The sequence below is a fragment of the Seriola aureovittata genome, chromosome 20 (assembly GCF_021018895.1).
Source record: "Seriola aureovittata isolate HTS-2021-v1 ecotype China chromosome 20, ASM2101889v1, whole genome shotgun sequence".
Classification (NCBI taxonomy): domain Eukaryota; kingdom Metazoa; phylum Chordata; class Actinopteri; order Carangiformes; family Carangidae; genus Seriola; species Seriola aureovittata.
Window position 1 is genome coordinate 18,033,983 of NC_079383.1, and position 17,531 is coordinate 18,051,513.

The 17,531-nt window shown below is 39.0% G+C and overlaps 1 long non-coding RNA gene across 1 annotated transcript; it reads right to left on the bottom strand.

Moving 5' to 3' along the window:
- Positions 1 to 16,397: 16,397 nt before the first annotated feature.
- Positions 16,398 to 17,531, bottom strand: LOC130161367 (uncharacterized). Its single transcript, XR_008826132.1, has 3 exons — positions 17,410 to 17,531; positions 16,707 to 16,776; positions 16,398 to 16,611 (listed from the first exon to the last, which is right to left on the bottom strand). It is a non-coding gene; the product is annotated as an uncharacterized LOC130161367 (long non-coding RNA).

Consider the following 17,531-nt stretch of genomic DNA (forward strand, 5'->3'; position numbering starts at 1 on the left):
CAGCGTTATTTGTTTAGGAAGCAATATTTTACCTCACAACAGAGTCTTGAAACTCTCTTTTCAGTCCCAGGATCACTGTAGAAAGAAAGATACTGTTAAGAAGTTTTTTTGAACTCATTTTATATTATTACTTTATTTATTATTAGCAGTTCTCTGACCTCGGGAGATTGGTTTTAAGCACATGTAAACTGACAGAAACTTAACCTCAACCCCAGAATTTTAGATTAAAATAGACATTTTCCCTAACTTCCTATATAATGTGAAGTTCCTCAAAGTCATTTTTGAATATTAATGGCACATTAAAAGTGGTTTGAGTTTACCAACTCGTGACAGTGCACACCTCAAAGGCCACACATAACTTACTTTTTACATCTGATACGGGACCTGTGTAGGTTTAGTCTGACTTTTTTTAGTCTAGACTGATCACAGAGTTTTTGGCTATTTTTATATCTATTTTATATCTTTTGCTTTAATGCTTTGCTTTTATATCTTTGGCTTTAACATACATAATCCTCCAAGCTTCTACAGGTTTCTCTCTTCCTTATTTTATTTATTTATATTTATATATAGACATCAAATCGAGCATCAAATCCAGAAACCAATCTGATGACTTTTGAATTATCTGCTTCAAATCAATACAAACAAGCAATGCAACTTTTTAATAGCTTTCACTTGCAAACTATAGACATGATCTGACTTTTGCCTGAAAATCAGATTATTGTTTAGTTTCCCCAGGCAACAAACAATGAAGTGCTTTATGAACACCTTCTGTGTTTTTTTTTTCTGTTGTTGTTTTTTGGTTCAGGTTTACTTTGAGTCAAAATAATCTGCCACCAATCACTGTACAACAATGGCAGGCAAATGTCTGGAAGTGGTTGCAATGGGAGAAAGGGATTTGAAGGTTTGAGATGCTACCAAAAATAATAAGCTTTGGCTTCAAAGTTTATGTCATAATCGACAACAAAAGCTCCTCTCAGATGGATCCATCAACAGTGCTGAGCTCAAAATATACAAGTACACAGCTAAAGACAGTGGTTTAGTGTGTTCATACTTAGCTCTTCTAGTTTTAGAGTGGAAACTATTATATTGAGAGCTTTTTAAAAACTTTAAAAATAAAAGTTTTACTTCAAATCAGAAACATTTCAGTTTACATTTGAGATCCATCAACTTCTGAACAAGACATCTTATATGCTGAAAATACTCCATAACAAGTAAAAGTTAGAGGTACATAAGTATTACCATTAAAATGTATTTAAAGTATCAAAAGTAAAAGTACTGAATATGCAGAGTGCTTAAATTAGATATTGGATTTCAGACACCCCTAAAGTGGGCCGTACCATTTCCTAAACCGGACGTCAAGTCTTGTTTACTTTCCTTACTCGAGTCAGTGGCTCGTGTTGCGTCTCTGCCCCCGTGCGACGGTGATGGTAAATGTAAGTTACAGTAACAAACTATCCAGTTGGTTGAATACACTTTACTGTCTTACCCACACTGTTTCTGATTTAGATTATATGACGTTTCCACAGATGAACGCTGACGTTATCTTGTCTCTAACTTTTGATTCAAGTTACAGTTTAGCTAACTAATGTTAGCTAGCTGATAGCGCCCATCCATTCCCAATGTTAGCTTGTCATTTCATCACCTATATCTAATGTTAGCAAACACTGGTGCTCATCCATGAACATTGAGACAGTGGAGAATTAGTTGTTGTAGAGATAAGTTATGACATCAATATAGAGTTTATTATTCATTTAAATAATGAAAAAATCTTGTGGCTGTGGTGGCTTGGTTTGTCTTTTACCTTTTTGGTATTAGGTTTTTAAGAAACACCCTCTTTGTTTTCACTCAGGAATTCAGGAGTTTTATCTGGTTTGGTAATTGAACAATATTAAAATTGGTTTCTTACATCTTACAAAAAGCAGTGTTAATCAGGGTCACATTTCAGATGTCTGAGTTTTTAACAGTTACCAAATATCTCACCAAAAAGATTAGAGAACAATTCTAAAAACTGAAAACAGATTTGTGAACCAGAACTTTGTTGTTTCTTCTTTCCTCTCTGATTAAGTAATCTGATGACCCCTCTGATTTATCTGGTGACCCTGTTTGTGAGAGGGGATTTTCAGCAGTTAATGACACGGACAGGAAATCTTGCAACAGGCTCCGCTGAAAGAGTCTTACTTCTCTTCTTTCAGTGGACATCAGTGGACCACCTTTAGAGATCTCTGACCCTACTCTATTTGTGATTTCCTGGGTGAAAGCTGGACATCGTTTGTCAACATCATGGGAGACCAGGAGGAAAGCCCAGGTTGGTCAAATCAAACCTCTGTGGTCAATTTTTTAAGGTAGGACTGATTTGATAGAAGTTGCATTACGATACTTTAAGGACTTAAACATTACCCTCCCTACTCCTTAAAGGCATGGACCACACAAAAATCTAACTTTCTCAACTGTTTTTTCTTACCTTGAAAATAGTCTAATAGGAAAAAATAGATTCATACTCTATAGGACATTTTCCATAGAATTCATATGTTTCTCACTTGTGAGAAGATAGGATTCACTCCAGCTTAGGCTTTTGAGCCAATAGACTGAGTCCTACTGTATCTTTTCCATTCATTTTGGTAATGGGGCCAGTACAGGACACTATGTGGGATGTTGAATGAGATGATGTGGAATGTTTAGAGTATTGTGGTCTATACCTTTTTAAAGTTAGTCAGGCACAGGCCTAGATGCTGTATGGTGGTAATACATCTGCCCACATCTCTGATAGGTTGATAGTGTTTTTGGTTCTGCTAAAGCATTGCATGGGTCTGTATTTGAGTGGAAATAATGGTGTTGCTGTTTGTGTGTGTGGGTCTGATGTGCTGGCAGTGGCTCTTGAATACTTTGTTGGTGAGCCCTGACTACAAAAGTTGTTCTGTGGTACATGCTTCATGAGCTGGCGTTATGGATTTGAACAAGAATGGTACTGTAAGGATTGTAAGACTTCAAGTCACTGAAGCATGTGCCTGCGCTGTACTGGAACAAAAAGTTGACCCCCCCCCGATTATCACTGTATAATTTGCACTCTGCCTAAAACCATAAATTTTTCTTTGTGTATGCTAAGCTATGCTAATGGCTACATCTCAATGGACACGGCACTGATAGTGAGCTTCACTCAACTTAAAAGCAAATTAGCGAATTCCCCCCTAAATGTTGACAACTCATTAAAAACATAACAGCTCAGCAACTGAATATCAGCTTGTCTGAGACTGAAAAAACACTCTTTAAACCAGCTTCCAGTGGATGCTCTATGTTGAAAAGAAAATGTAATAGAGAGCGAGACTGAACTGTGGATGACAGTTTTGACAAACTCTTAAAAGCCCATGTCTTGAGGAGGACAGTGTGTGTTTTTAACAAGAGTGGGCACAAGCTTTCTCACACACTCTAGACATCATTTTATTAATGTCCACAATCATGCATTAGTTATTTTAATTGTTCATGAGTCTATCCTGCCTGTATGTAACCCAGGCTGATTTATAGCACGTTGAAAATGACCATTATGACCTACTCAGCTAAACTAATAACACACAAAAGTGTCTGCACTTCTGTTCCTAAAGCCCATAATCAAGCAGTGGGGCCAAATGCTGACCTCATGATGTAACCCTTTTTCTTAATTGGTCTTTTCTGTGATGATGTTTTTAAATTAATTACTTTTATGAGAGCTCCTGCCTCCTTACATGGGCACAGCGCTGCTGTGTTTTACAAGCATCAGGCAACCCGAGCGGCGTTCTTGGCATAACTGTCAACCTGATTGATTACAGCTGCAAATGTCTAAAGGTTGAGCCTCTCACCTCTCGACATTTCACTACAGTTTCCTTATGGTTAACTTTGACTCCAAACTTGACAAAGGGATAACAAAAGCGGAAAAAAATCCCAAACACTGGAAGCGGCCTGAGAAAAATAAATGTCAGGGAGAGAATGGGCAAAAGAAAGAGAGCTTTAACGCTGGGGATAAAAAGAATGTGAAATAAATGTAAACTGCTGTGTCACAAAGGATGAAGAAAGCTGACGTCATGAAAGATTACGCCACAAACTTTTCCAGTGTTTTATTTGAAGTGCTGATATCCATAAGAAGATACCCTTGTGGTTTTAAGTACCAAAAACCATTTCAACGTAGTTTCTTATCTCCTCTCTCATGCTTCTCTCTGGAGCCCTAGCAACAACAGATCATTGAGCCAATTAGAAGAGAGGCTCTGAGCCTGTCCTCGGACTGTTTTCTGAGTGATTGAATAAAAATATTGCAGATTTCAGGTAAACACTCAGAGAAAAAAGCTGAAAGGCTGGACAGTGGGTGCAGGTGGGCGGGACTTGGGGCACGACTGAGGGCGGTGACTGCTTTGTTGTGACATCACAAAGTTATGGAAGTCCTGATGGCTCGTTTTAAGGGATGGTTTCTGAATACAGGCCTTGTACATTTCTATGTGGACTGAGGGCTTTCATACTTTCACAGTATATAGAACTTAGATCTGCTATATAATCAAAAAAGACATGGAACTCTCACTTTATACAATTTGGGACCTTGAAGTCTTTTCACCTTCTATGTAGGTGAGTGAAAGAACTTACTTCAAATCAAAAATATGATTTAGAGACTCAAAAATTGACGTTTCATTTCAAGATATGGATTGTTGTCATCAATGCCACAGAAACAGCTCTGTGAACACATATCGATTGAACAAATTCACAACCACAAAACCTTGAGTTAACCGAGAGGGAGGCTAAACTAAATGAATCCACCACCGATTCCAAATTTGGGAATATACAATTACACCCCCCCGCCCGTTGGCTTTGATAAAATAATCTGTTATCGAACAAATTACAGCATGAGTGTGAGACACCACAGTGTACAGTGCGTTGATCCTTGCTCGCCTAGTTTTATCAACTGATTAGGGAGGGGAAGAAAACATTTTTTTCTTTAATTAGCTGGAGGTTAAAGGGAATATATAAAACTTTATAAGTGTCACTACATTCTTTTTAATTGTTTAACTAATAGTAATATTTCCTAGGGCAACGGTTTCGGGGCCCCACAGGCACAAAACCAAGTCATGAGAATTATAGCAGATGAAAAGCATATAATCTTGACATAACGTCTACTAAGTCTAAAAGGAGGGATGGATTGGAGCTGGCCTTGAGGCAGTCAGCTGACAAACTCTTTATATGTTGTGGGGACACGGAAAGAAAAAGGAGTGCTTTTAAAAATATTCTGAATTTCATGGTGTTGGGCGCCCTGGTGTGCTGGTCTTTCATGGGGACTGTGGCTTTCATTGCCCAGAGGTTGAAGTATATTACAAGAAGAAAGGCACAAGTTTGAATGTGACTCGGCTCCGGCTTTTAACTCTAAAAGTGACTTCGACTTAGCAAATAAGAGAGAGAGAAAGAGAGAGATCCTGTTCCATTTCAATAAACTAATTTGTACAAAGACATTTTCCATTTGTACTTTCTGACCGGCCATTGATCTAATTAATTTATGTGACCCAGCATGAGGAAAAATTGTTGCTTTATCATGCGAAGTGGAGGCTTTTCAAAAGACACCATTCCTTAATCCTGGCAGGTTTTCATTTCCTTTGTCAGATACAAGTTATAATAAATGAAAATACCTTGAGTCAGTGTCCTGAAAATACTTAAGGGTGGTGACAATGAAATATCAAAAGGAAAATACCCCATTTGACACTTTTTTTTTTTTGGTTGCCTTGTTTCATCACTGAAAGGGTGATTGTGATAGTCGAGAGCTGCCTCTGTCTTTGATATGCATTGCTAAATGAAATAATTAATAAGTCATTTTCTTTCATTTCACTCAAATCTCCTTTTAAAAGATACACAATGTGCCTCTTTATTAACCCAAGAAAGAGTGACAGACACAAGGCAATCCATTTATGAATATTGAACATGTGCAGAGAGAAGCAATTTAGTCTCTAGAAATTGGAATCAGACAAATGATTGAGTTCCTACCAAAATTCTTGTGAGATGAAAGCCCTTGTTCTTAGAACTAATGTATCAGTACTGGGAAATCTCACGTAGGACAAAGTCTGTTGAAACTCAACACTGGTCTCATTTCCTGCTTTTGAAGTGCAGCCAAAACTGAAGAGTTAATTTCCAAAGCACTTTCTACCTCTATTTCATGATTCAATATTTTCAGGATCCAAGGTGCAGAGTGGTGTTACCCATGCTGCTATTGATATTGGAGCCTTTTCTTATTTGGGTCATTACTGTCCAACAGGTGTGGCCTTTATATCAACTTATTAATGCTTCATTTGATTTTGATCTGTCAGAGATATACAAGAGCGCACATCACACTGAGACGAACTCTTACTGTTGTAATGAATGTCAGGGACTCTAGAATATGAATGTGCAAAACATAAAAGTAAAAAACAACAGATTAAAGGAGCTATTTGTAAGTTTTGCTATTGCTCCATAGCCAACATTAGCATTAACAAATGTTTACTTACCAGTCTAGAAGAAATTTTGTGAGTTGAACATCATTCTTACTCACCAAGAGCTGTTTCCAGCAGTGGAAAGCAATGCCAATGTGAACTCTTGTCTCTGTCACTACTTTTCTTCTATTGAAGTTAGCACGCTAACCAGCTAGCCCATCTCGCCATTTTCCAATAGCGACTCACTGTAGCCTGGAATCTGTCCTGAAGACATAGTGCTCCTCAGAGGATGTATTAGAACCTCTTATATTATAAAGACAATGATGGTTGAAGCTCTTGTCAAGTGACAATCACCACCAACCACTCACGGCCAGAAACTACAACGTACAAATAGCCCCTTTAAAAAAATGTGATGCAGCATAAACGGTGCAAAACCAGCAAGGGTAGTCTGGTCCAGATCAAAATTTACCTGTGGCCAGGAAAGGTTGGATTACCAACTGGGCAAAGCTGAAAACTGCCCAACTTTATGTTCCAAACAACAAATATTTAGCCAAAATATGGCTAAATAAACCAATTCCATTTGTCGTTTCCATGGCCAGCTGTTTATGCTTGTCATTCACCATCAAATCAAGGTAACATAATTCTGTTTCACAGCAGCTCATTGCACTGGCAACAAACTGAAGCCAAATTTTTTAGACATGACATGGCATATTTTTTGTTATAATAAAAAAGAACAAAAAACGAAGGATTGCGGATTGGAAGATTGAGGATTGAGTGTGTGTACTTCAAATGATTCCATTTTTTCAGTCGTTGGCAGTCATTCTGAAACTGTGGATCTCACGTTTGGGAACAGACTTTGCGGCTCATGTCCAGGTTCTCTCCCTAAATATACCAGGGAAGAAACAACCTGTCAGAGTGATGTTGATTTTGTTCTGATACATCCTTTGAAAGGTTTGCTGATGACCTTGCAAGGAGAGACCATCGTGATGCCCGGGAATGTATGAAGAGGTTTTTGTCCCAGAGCTGTTTTTTCATTCACTGCTACGTGATGCAAGAGAGTTCAAAGAATTGCACGACCTTTACATACCTGAGAATGGCTTGTATTAAGAGGAACAGACAGCCCGCCTCAAAGGAACCAGAACCAGTTTCCTCAAGTTAAAGCATTTTGTTGAGAAATAAGATCATGTGTGAGTGTTTTGACCTTCTTTTCTTTCTTTTTTTTTGTCTTTTCTTTAATTTTTGGAAAGATCAGATTCACAAATTCAAAACCCACAAACACATATGAAAGAGCTTTTCTTTTTTTTTCTTTTTTTTTTTTAAGTAGTGATTTAGATTCTGCCGGTGAATTTTTTTTTAAAGGTCTTCTCCCATCTCCTCTTCCCTTCACTCAGAGCTGACAGGAATCCGATAGATACAAAGTTGTGCTGAGCCCAAAGGCTGAAGTTCTTTTGTTTCCTTCCGCTTTGCTGTGCGGTTTATCCACAGTTGGTACTTTGGGAGCGGCACCAACAAGGGGTTGACCATATGATAATCTCATTAATCAAGACTCAACCACGAGGAGGCTGCAGCTTTCAACAAGAAAGCTATTACAATAAGAAGTTGTTTTTTAATTAAAACCGCCCTTAATCTGCAACACACAAACACACACACTTACAAACAGGAGTGGCGCTGCGAGCATGTTTTGACTCCATATATCACCCATGTGCCTGTGCATAAGCAAAGCAATTATAGCATCGAGAGCTGAAGAGAGACAGAATGGAGCGAAAAACAAGCACATGATGAGCGTGTCCCCTTGAATTGATGGGTTTGAAATGGCAAAGTATTTATGTTGAACGCAGCTCCACCGGAGGGCCCCGGGAGCTCCGCCGCCCCATCTCCCTGCCTCCGTGTGCTGCTCATCATCCCATTCAAATGAAATGTAAATCCCTGCTCTCCCTGGTTCCTACCATGTCAATACCTCTTTGACTCCCGCTCAGCCCCCCATCTATTCAGCATCTCTCCTCCTTTCGAGAGTCTCTTTCTCTTTATTCTAGCACTGTCTCTCTCACTCAGTCTCCCTCTTCTTCCTCCATCAGCTCTTGCTCTTTCCAGCTACCTGCTGCTGTTTCCCACATCTTTCCCATTTTTTCTGGCTTTCCAGCAAATGTGGCTGATGGATACAGGCTGCAGCCAACTAAGCAGGAGAGTTTTATCCCGCTGAGCTCAACAAATCAGTCTGGTTTCATAAATACATTGGTTACACTTTCTTTTTCTTTTTTTTTTTTTTGACTGTGGGCAAGATCTCATTAACTCCAACCAAATTTAATTGCAATTACTAAGAGTGCTCTTGGGGCTTGTATATGGTTTTGTGTGAATGTGAAATGAATGTGTGCGCTGACATTTAGTGTATCACAAGCACATCAAGGAAACACAGCACTATGACAAATTAACAATATGATAAACATGTCTTGTTTATTATGTATGTTGCTGTATTATGTTTTATTTTTAAGCCTAAAGTTTATCTCTGTTTATTATTGACAAGCTGAAATCAATGTCAAGTGTCAGACAATCTCAAGAAACCAATTATACTTCTATCTTAACATTACATCTGTTGATTTCTCATTTATATTTACACATTAAGTTGACACTCCAATCCAGAGTGACTGACAGCTGGTACGAGTTAGAGGAGCTATTCTTAAATACATCAGGCTATATTGTTGAAGGATTTAATCATGATTTTGTGGAAGCTTTTTTTTCTGTTTTGTCAGAATGGCTGGGTCTATTTTTTGGAAGGTTATTTCAAGAGATTAGCGGATGGTTTTATCCTGGGTTATGATGAGTAGGCAAGTTGCAGTTTGGCATCTTACTCAAGGACACTTTGACAGAAACTAATGAGCACATGGTGTCAAACCTGCCCAATTGGTGAAGCCATAACCTTTGGGCCACCTTGAATTAGTAGTCATGAGAGAGACAAACACGATTAAGATAAACTTGTTTCTTTCTCTTTAGAGATTTTCAACCAGTGACAAATGTTAGTGGTTTAGAGAGAGCAGGAATAAGGACCTTGACAAAAAGCAGATTTGGCAAATTGTTCCTTTAGCATAAAGGAAGTAGTGCTCAAATAAAGTAAACAATGAGACCTAAATTTCACTAATGCAATCACTTCATAATCTGAATAATTCATTACTCTACATATATACCACATATATATATACCACATATATATCACAGTTAGCTTTTCAAAATTAACTGCATGAAATGCATGTAACCCCAATTGTGGTTTGGAATTTTTTTGAAACACTGAAGGATTAAGTGTTTTAAAAACCGTTGGATTATTATGTTATGAAACAGAGAGTGGTTCCAAAAGGTGACATTTTGGAGATGCATGGTTTTCATACAACAGCGATGGTATTCAGCTGGTGGATGAATGACAATTTGAGTGACATGATGAATGACAACCTCACTGACCATGGAATGGTTCACATGGGCGTTGCTGGACTTTATTTGAAATGAAAACTTACTTTGGCACAGAAACTGGCTGTGCATGTTGTACATTGAAAATTACCTAAAAGAAGCAGAGGAAGTTATCTGCAAGCCAACAGCTACGCACCCCCAAAATCAGCATGATTATTGATTAAGCTTCGTGCATATTTTAAGCCACCTAAAAGCAGAGGTCCACAACAAACTTGCATTTAGTTATTCATTCTCCCAATTGGCTTTTGGTTTGGTTTTCACCTAATTCTTTTAGGTGCTAAATACTCCTCTTTCTTTAGCAGCCAGTTCCCAACTTGGTCTGTCTGCAGTTTGGTTCTTGGTAGGAAGTGTACAGCCGATGTATTAGAGCTTTTCATCTGAAAACAGGTGCCTGCTACTTCTGAAAATGAAGTTTAGAATGGAAAGACTACACTAAACAAGGGAAACCAAGCAAATGTTCGGGGCCCCTAAGGGGGAAAGGGGCCCCTGATGGCCCCTCATGTTGGCACATTTTGTAATGTCAACCCCCTTAAACCTCCCATTAAGGCACTGCCAGCCCCCAAACCCTCTCAAGTGTTGTAACTAGTGTTTACTGATAGCCAGCATGTGAGGTGTTCAGGGAACATTGGTAAATTGTCCTGTCTAACATAGTCTGCACATGAGGCGTTTAGGGGACATCTAATCTGCATGCAAGGTGGGGGAGGTGGTGGGGGTCTTTGATGGGTTTATTTGCCTGAGGTCCCCGTAGTCTAGGGTCGCCACTGCCTGTCTATGAGCCACTGCCACCAGCTAGCATGTGAGCCTATGCAGATTTGGATGTTTCCTGGGGGCACCCTGCAACCAAAATGGAAAATGGGAATGTTTTACTGACTTTAAATATATAAATACATATTATATATTTTTTTTGTTACTGTAAAAATCTTAAATATTAACATGTTAAATGCACAAAATTATATCCTAGGAAAAATAACAAGTAGCTGCAGTTTTAACTGCTTGTATGTTTTCATTGACATCACTTTTGTCTGCCATGTGGGTTTTTGACAACAATCGTTCTGTAATAATATTTTGAGTCCTGCATGGATTTTGGACATCAGCCAGAGGAAGCTCTGGTAAAAGCCATCCATACATGTTCAAGGAAACTTTTCCGGCTTCCTTTGACCAAATGTCATCATCTAAATTCACTGCAGTCTAGCACTCAGTGGCATTGTCTGTTGAAAGAAAAAAGAGAATATCCTCTATCAAGTCAAGTCAATTATATAGTACCAAATCAAAACAGAAGTTATCTCAGGGTACTTTTCACACAGAGCAGGTCCAGACCGTACTCTTTACAATATTTTATCCCATCTTACATTGTTGCTCTCAGCAGATTGGAGGGTTCAGCCGAAGACTTACGTAGGGATGTGGACAGCTGAGCTCATTCCGCTGGGCGATGAGTTTCAGATACCAGGATGAGATTGTGGAATAGGACCAGAGTAATCCCAGGTCACCTTCACACACAGCATCAATCCCTATAGGCACCAGCTACCTTCCATCTATTCTTCTACTTCTTCCCTTCACTCATCCCCTGTCTGTCCATGTATCTGTCTTAGTGTTTTGCTTCCTCTTTTCCTCCTCTCAAATCCCTCATTTTATTTTAACCGCTCCAAACACCCACTGGCTTGGATTAGCTGGAAAGCCATTTGTGTCTTTGTAATAAGGGAAGAGTTGTGTAGTCAGAAATATACAAATTTAGTCTTATCATTTCAAATCGCAAAGTAGGGCTGTGATATAGAAAAATGGTCCACTTCCACCATATTGGAGACCAAGGAGATTGTATACAGCAGAAAGAGGCAACTGTAAAAAATATTTCTTCTTCACTTGTTTGGTCCATTTCAACCAATATGCTAGTTTAATAAATTAGTCTTCAATCAACTACATTGAAATATGTGATTGTATAAATAGCTTTTTTAATCCAAATCACATTCATTTCATTACAGTTACCGCCTCTCTCCTAAGTAAGTAAATTACCTTTACATTATTTCATATGCTGCTTTTACTTTTTCTGATTATTAGATTTTGCTACTTGTCCAGTTTAATGAATATTTTAATAAATGAGTGTTTAATATATGATTCAAATGACCAAATGACATGAATTCAGGCGACAGACTTCTACTTTGAGTTCGGCTAGCAGGCTAACCTATTAGCATATCTGATGTAACATTTTTTCCCCCTTTATGATTACATTTAGCTACTGACTTTTGTATGTGGTGTAGCAAGAACACTACTAAGGTGTTGGAGCATCAAAATGCATTTTTCAATAATGGGAAACAGGGGAAAAAAGTGCATAAATTAGCTTAAGCAAAGGCTGTCTCATCAGTTAGGGTGTCTCACCAACTAGCCTTGACCAGAGTGCGGCTTTTTAGCCATTTCAACTAATGAGCTAGTTTAATAAATTTGTCTTAAATTAAACACAAATGTGATTTAAATGACCTTGACAACATAAAACAGTGAATTCAGACTGCACAAATGTATTTAACCTTTGTTTATAGAGGGGTAGACTAGTTACTGCAACTTTAAGCTAGATATCTGGAGTTAACTTTTATGTAGCTGCTGCCTTATTTGTGTGGTTTAAGAACATCTTTACTACTCATTCATTTTTCAGTAACAGGAAACAAGAAGATTTTGGTGAATTTAGTTCAGTTAAGGGTGTCTCATCAGCTCTCTCGCCAGATTTTACATATTTCTATGTCATAGTAATTTTTACATGGTAAGACAGATGTCAAAAAGTCATGTCTATGTGTATGTAGACTTTCCTATTAACAGCAGCAAGCAAACTGTTGGATCTATAGATCTCCTTTTAGATCTTATTTTGTTTTTTTGGTTTGTTTCAGCACCACAGACCAGCCAGAACAATTTAAATTTCACTTTTCTTCAGTTACAGTATGTGTTATTTGCGGAGGAATGAATGAATCTTTTCAGTGACTGACTACAGTGAGGGCCCTAATGTAAGACAGGTTACACATGTGAACTCAAGGTTCACCAGGCAGACACAAAGCACATCCATGGCGTGCTGCATGGAGGATGATGAATACTGTATTACCCAGTGGAGTTGACTACCCTTCCCCCTGCACAGAAATGTAGTAAATCAAAACATGCTTTGTGAGCTTCCATTAATCAACTCGGTCCATTTAAAAGATAGTAGCACAATAGGAAGTTGCATTAAATATATAATTTATGGACTAACTGAATGTGCAAGTAAAATGTACATGTGGATTTGTTCAATATTCTTTTCTTAAAAAATGCACTTTATGCATTTTCCTTTTAATTTACAATGCGATAAGAAGGTTGTGACTTCTCACATTTCCCTCAGCGAAGCCTATTTAGCACTTTATTAGTTCAGACTCATTGACAATTTCCTCTTTGCCAGGAATATCTCACTGCTCCTAACTACTATCTATCAGTCCAAGCAGTGGGGTGGAAGAAAGAAAGCATGCTGCTCTGCCCTCTGGTGTTCATTTGTGGCAAAAATATTTATAATGCTTTTTAGTTGTTTTCTTGTGGAGACAGCATCTCATGATGTGTGTAGGCTTTCCATTTCCATAATTGCTTTGCTTGAAGATGATCCTTGATTGATGTTTGTGCATCTTGTCAGGGCATCAACATGAAAAATAAATGATGACAATACAGAAGAGAAGGGAAGGAGATTCATTTCTCATGTCTACATGTGGCATAAATCCTATATGAGGGTGCTTCTCCCACGGAAAAGGTGCACAGCTGACTTTTAGCAACAAGGTTGAACCATGGTGAAAATGTGACGCACCACTTCAAAAGTGTTTTAACCGTGTCGACTCTAAAAAATGAATGAAGGCAGACATAGGACCATCTGATCATGGATTCACAGCCAGCTGGTTGAATCCCATATCTGTGAGCTTCTGATATTGCAGAAGAAGATCACAGATGCATCCTTTGATCTTGGCAGAGGCTCGTCTGCCTCATGTAGATACTGTTGATTCATACAATAGACAGATATACTGCAGGTTGACTGACAGTGTGGGAGATGTAAGGACAGCAATCAAAGTCACACTAGAGCTTATATGACTTTGTCACCTTCCTTCACCTGTGAAAAACTCGCTTTTCTTTAAAGGGGACATATTATGCAAAATGCACTCTTCCATGGTTTTCTATCAGTAGTATGTGTCCCTGGCATGTCTACGAACCCCCCAAACATGAGAAAAGTCCATCCTCTCCGTCTTTTGCTTTCTCCACCTTTCAGGAGATGTGTGCTCAAACGGGCGAATTGGAGATTTTCCCCTGATGTCGTCAAGAAGGGCGATGCCACCTCCCCCCGGGTGGGTGACACTCCCCGAGCTAGGTGTGTGTTCCGCCCACTGAGTCCGTGTTAGAGACAGTATCGTTACTTCCCTCGCGAACACTGGCTTTCGGTAGAACAATGTCGAAGGTACGAGCGAAACACAGTAGTTGCTTTGTTGTTGGCTGCACAAACCAACACAGAAGTCTTAAACCCCTTTAACCCCTACGTCCGAGGATCTGAAGACCCAGTGGATTCATTTTATTTTTGATGGAAATATACCCGCTCCAGCTCCGAAAGTGTTGTACGTGTGTGCTAACCATTTCACCTCGGACTGCTTTCTCAACGAGGGCCAGTACAATGCAGGATTTGCTACAAGTCTCAAGATAAAGCTTGGATCAGTACCGACTGTCCGTGACCCAACTTTGAACTTCGGAGCAGTAAGTTTTACCATTTTATGTTGCTTTACTTTATGTTCACGAGAGCCTGTTGCGTGTGTTGTTAGCATAGCAGCTAACGTGGCTAACGTTTAGCGTCGTCGACACGCAGCCGGGTATAGCCGGGTACAGATTGTATGCAATTCTTCTGCTTGGTATCGCTGTGAGCCACCCTGTTAAATGTATTATACTTTAAAGGCGTTTTAACTGTCTGTAAAGTCAAGCCGGCAAAATTCGGACTAAAAATAGGCTCTGTAGTGATTAGCATAGGTGTCCGGGCTTGTTTATTAGTGCTATGAAAGTTATTATTGAGAGTCATGCCTTATAATGGCCGTTTTAACGTTTATATCATGTTTACAGATACAGTGCCTGTAGGAAATATCTAGATAAGCGCAGAGTTAAGGGGATATGTCCAAGGGTATAGTCTGTAATACACATTTTTTGCATTGTGCACATATAGTGAGCTATTTGCAGCATTTACAAGCTATTGACAACCCAATTTACACATAATTGAGTGCATTTGTTGTTATCATTTTTGCACTGCTTGCAGCTGTTGCCATAACTACTGCCTCTGTTTCCTCTGTTCAGGCCAGCACATCAAGTGCATCTATACAGCTTCCTGCAACAAGGGATGTTGCATGCCAGACTGACTCACTGTAGGCACACAGTTATCCTCGAAGACTCTTCAGCCTCACATCAGAAGTACAGGTCTGTAGCCATCTGAAGTGCATCTACTTTTGATAAACCTAACAGTCATTTATCAGTCTTGGAATAATGTGCAGGTAAATGAAGCTGTGGTTACTTAGAACTTGTGAGAGTGTGTAGGCTAAGGTTTCTGTCAACATTAACATCTTTGATTTTCTCTTTACTGTACCTCCAGACTCTACCTGGCTGCCACGTACTACAATGAAAATGCTGACCGACCACAAGCCCAAACAAAAGAATGTGAACCACTGTTCAAGGTCCAATTTCCAAAGGTGTGTTATATTATTTTATTTTTCAACCAAAAAATGTTTTGTACACATTGTATTAAGTATTGCACGTATAATGTTATGACAGTTCCATCAACAACAAAATACAGTAAAGAAAATGTCAGGAGGTAGTTAGAAACAGATTTTCAGTCATTGTTTTGTAAAAAACAACAAAAAACAGCAAAAAATGTAAACAAAATCTTTTGTGTTTTATCAAACAGGGAATGTGGTGGACTTCATATTTGAAAAATTCTTTGTTGACCTGGGACCATACACAGAAGCTGCTTTGGCCATCCCCATCCCAGTGGACCTCACTGCACAGTTCGAGCGACCTGAGAAGGAGGAGGTCATATCCAGCTCTGTGTCCCGGTTCTATCATGGGCCAGTCTAAAACCCACGTACTGGCATGTGGCGTCAGGAAACTCGGCATGGATGCGCAGGACCACGCAGGCTGGAATGACGACCCAGATTCTGCGACCAAGGAAGCCCCAGCACCAGCTCACAAAGCTCCTATAGGCGAGATACCTGTACTGACTAAAACAACTGGACAGGGCATTTAGTCTTGCAAACATATATCTATGTTGTGTCTCACAATTTTTTTTTATGGATCCAGTGAATCCTACAGTTTTTTTATTATCACTGATTATAAGTGCCTCATGCAAATAAATACTTGTTACTAAAGAAATGACTCCTCTGAATTCATATTATATGCACACTATCTGCTGATAGAAGAACTTTACAAATCAAATAGCAGCTAAACTAATTTATTTGAGGGTGTGTTACTCTATTTGTGGTGTGTTATTACCATTGTAAAATTATGTGCACTGAAGTAAAACAAGACTGCCTAACATCTTTTATTTAGATTGAAACTATATGTTTTTGCAAAGAAGCAAAACGTACTGGTGTATTCCTCTCAACCGTAAAGGACCATAGTCAGCGCGGTACATGTTGCAGGCATTCTGGAGGGAGTACACATTGAGGCAGAGCGGCTCCAACCCAGGACGGCCTACCATACATGGTAAATCTTCCTCGATCTCCCATAGCTGTCTGGTAACCTACAGTGAATTGCAAATGGTAAATGCTATGGTTTATTATTAATGTAATGTAATCAAAACAAATTAGTGATTAGTTTGTCCAGTGAGAATGCTACCTGTGGTATCTCCTAGCAGCAGATGTTCTCAGCTTCTGTGGGCATGGTTGCACAGTTTCCACAGGAGCACCTATCCAAAATATAGAGAAAAATGGAAACATTCACCAAAATATAAAGCTTGTGAAATTCGAACACTGACAGACAGTGGAGCTAAGGTGGGTAAGGAGTAAGCTTGGCTACATATCAAGTGCATATAACAGGTAATTTATAACATGTCACTTATTGCATATAATGTGGAGCTTGACAACAGTGTAGTGTAGAAAACTGCACAGTTTAGTCTTTGACTAAAGATTACTGTTGCTGTCAGACATGTTTATGCTGATTTACAGCTTTCATTGTAATACACAAAATAAATTTACTACATAAAGGAAGATGTCATGATGAGCATCTCTGCTCAAAACATGGAGAAAAATGATTTACTCTGTCAGCACCTATTAAAATATCTGACTAGTACTGACACTGAACACCTGTAGCAGTCCACATACAACAAACATTTTCAGACTGTAAAAGTATATCTAAGGAGGCATGACAGATAACTACATTACACAATTCACAATAGTGCTTATTTACCAAAAGAGCTCCCAGTAATGACGAGACAGTAACAGTTAGCATTAGCTACCTAGCTACATGTTAGTAACTGTGTGCCAGCACACATCAACAAACTGAAAATGTAATGTCAAAATACACAAAATTGGTTACCAACCATTCAGAAACGTCCTGCTGCAGTTGTAGAGTTTGAACTTCTTCAGCAGCCTCTCCCTCTGGGTCAGATTCTGGATAAAAGTCGTGTGGTTGAACCAAATCGCTACCGACGCCAGGTCGCCT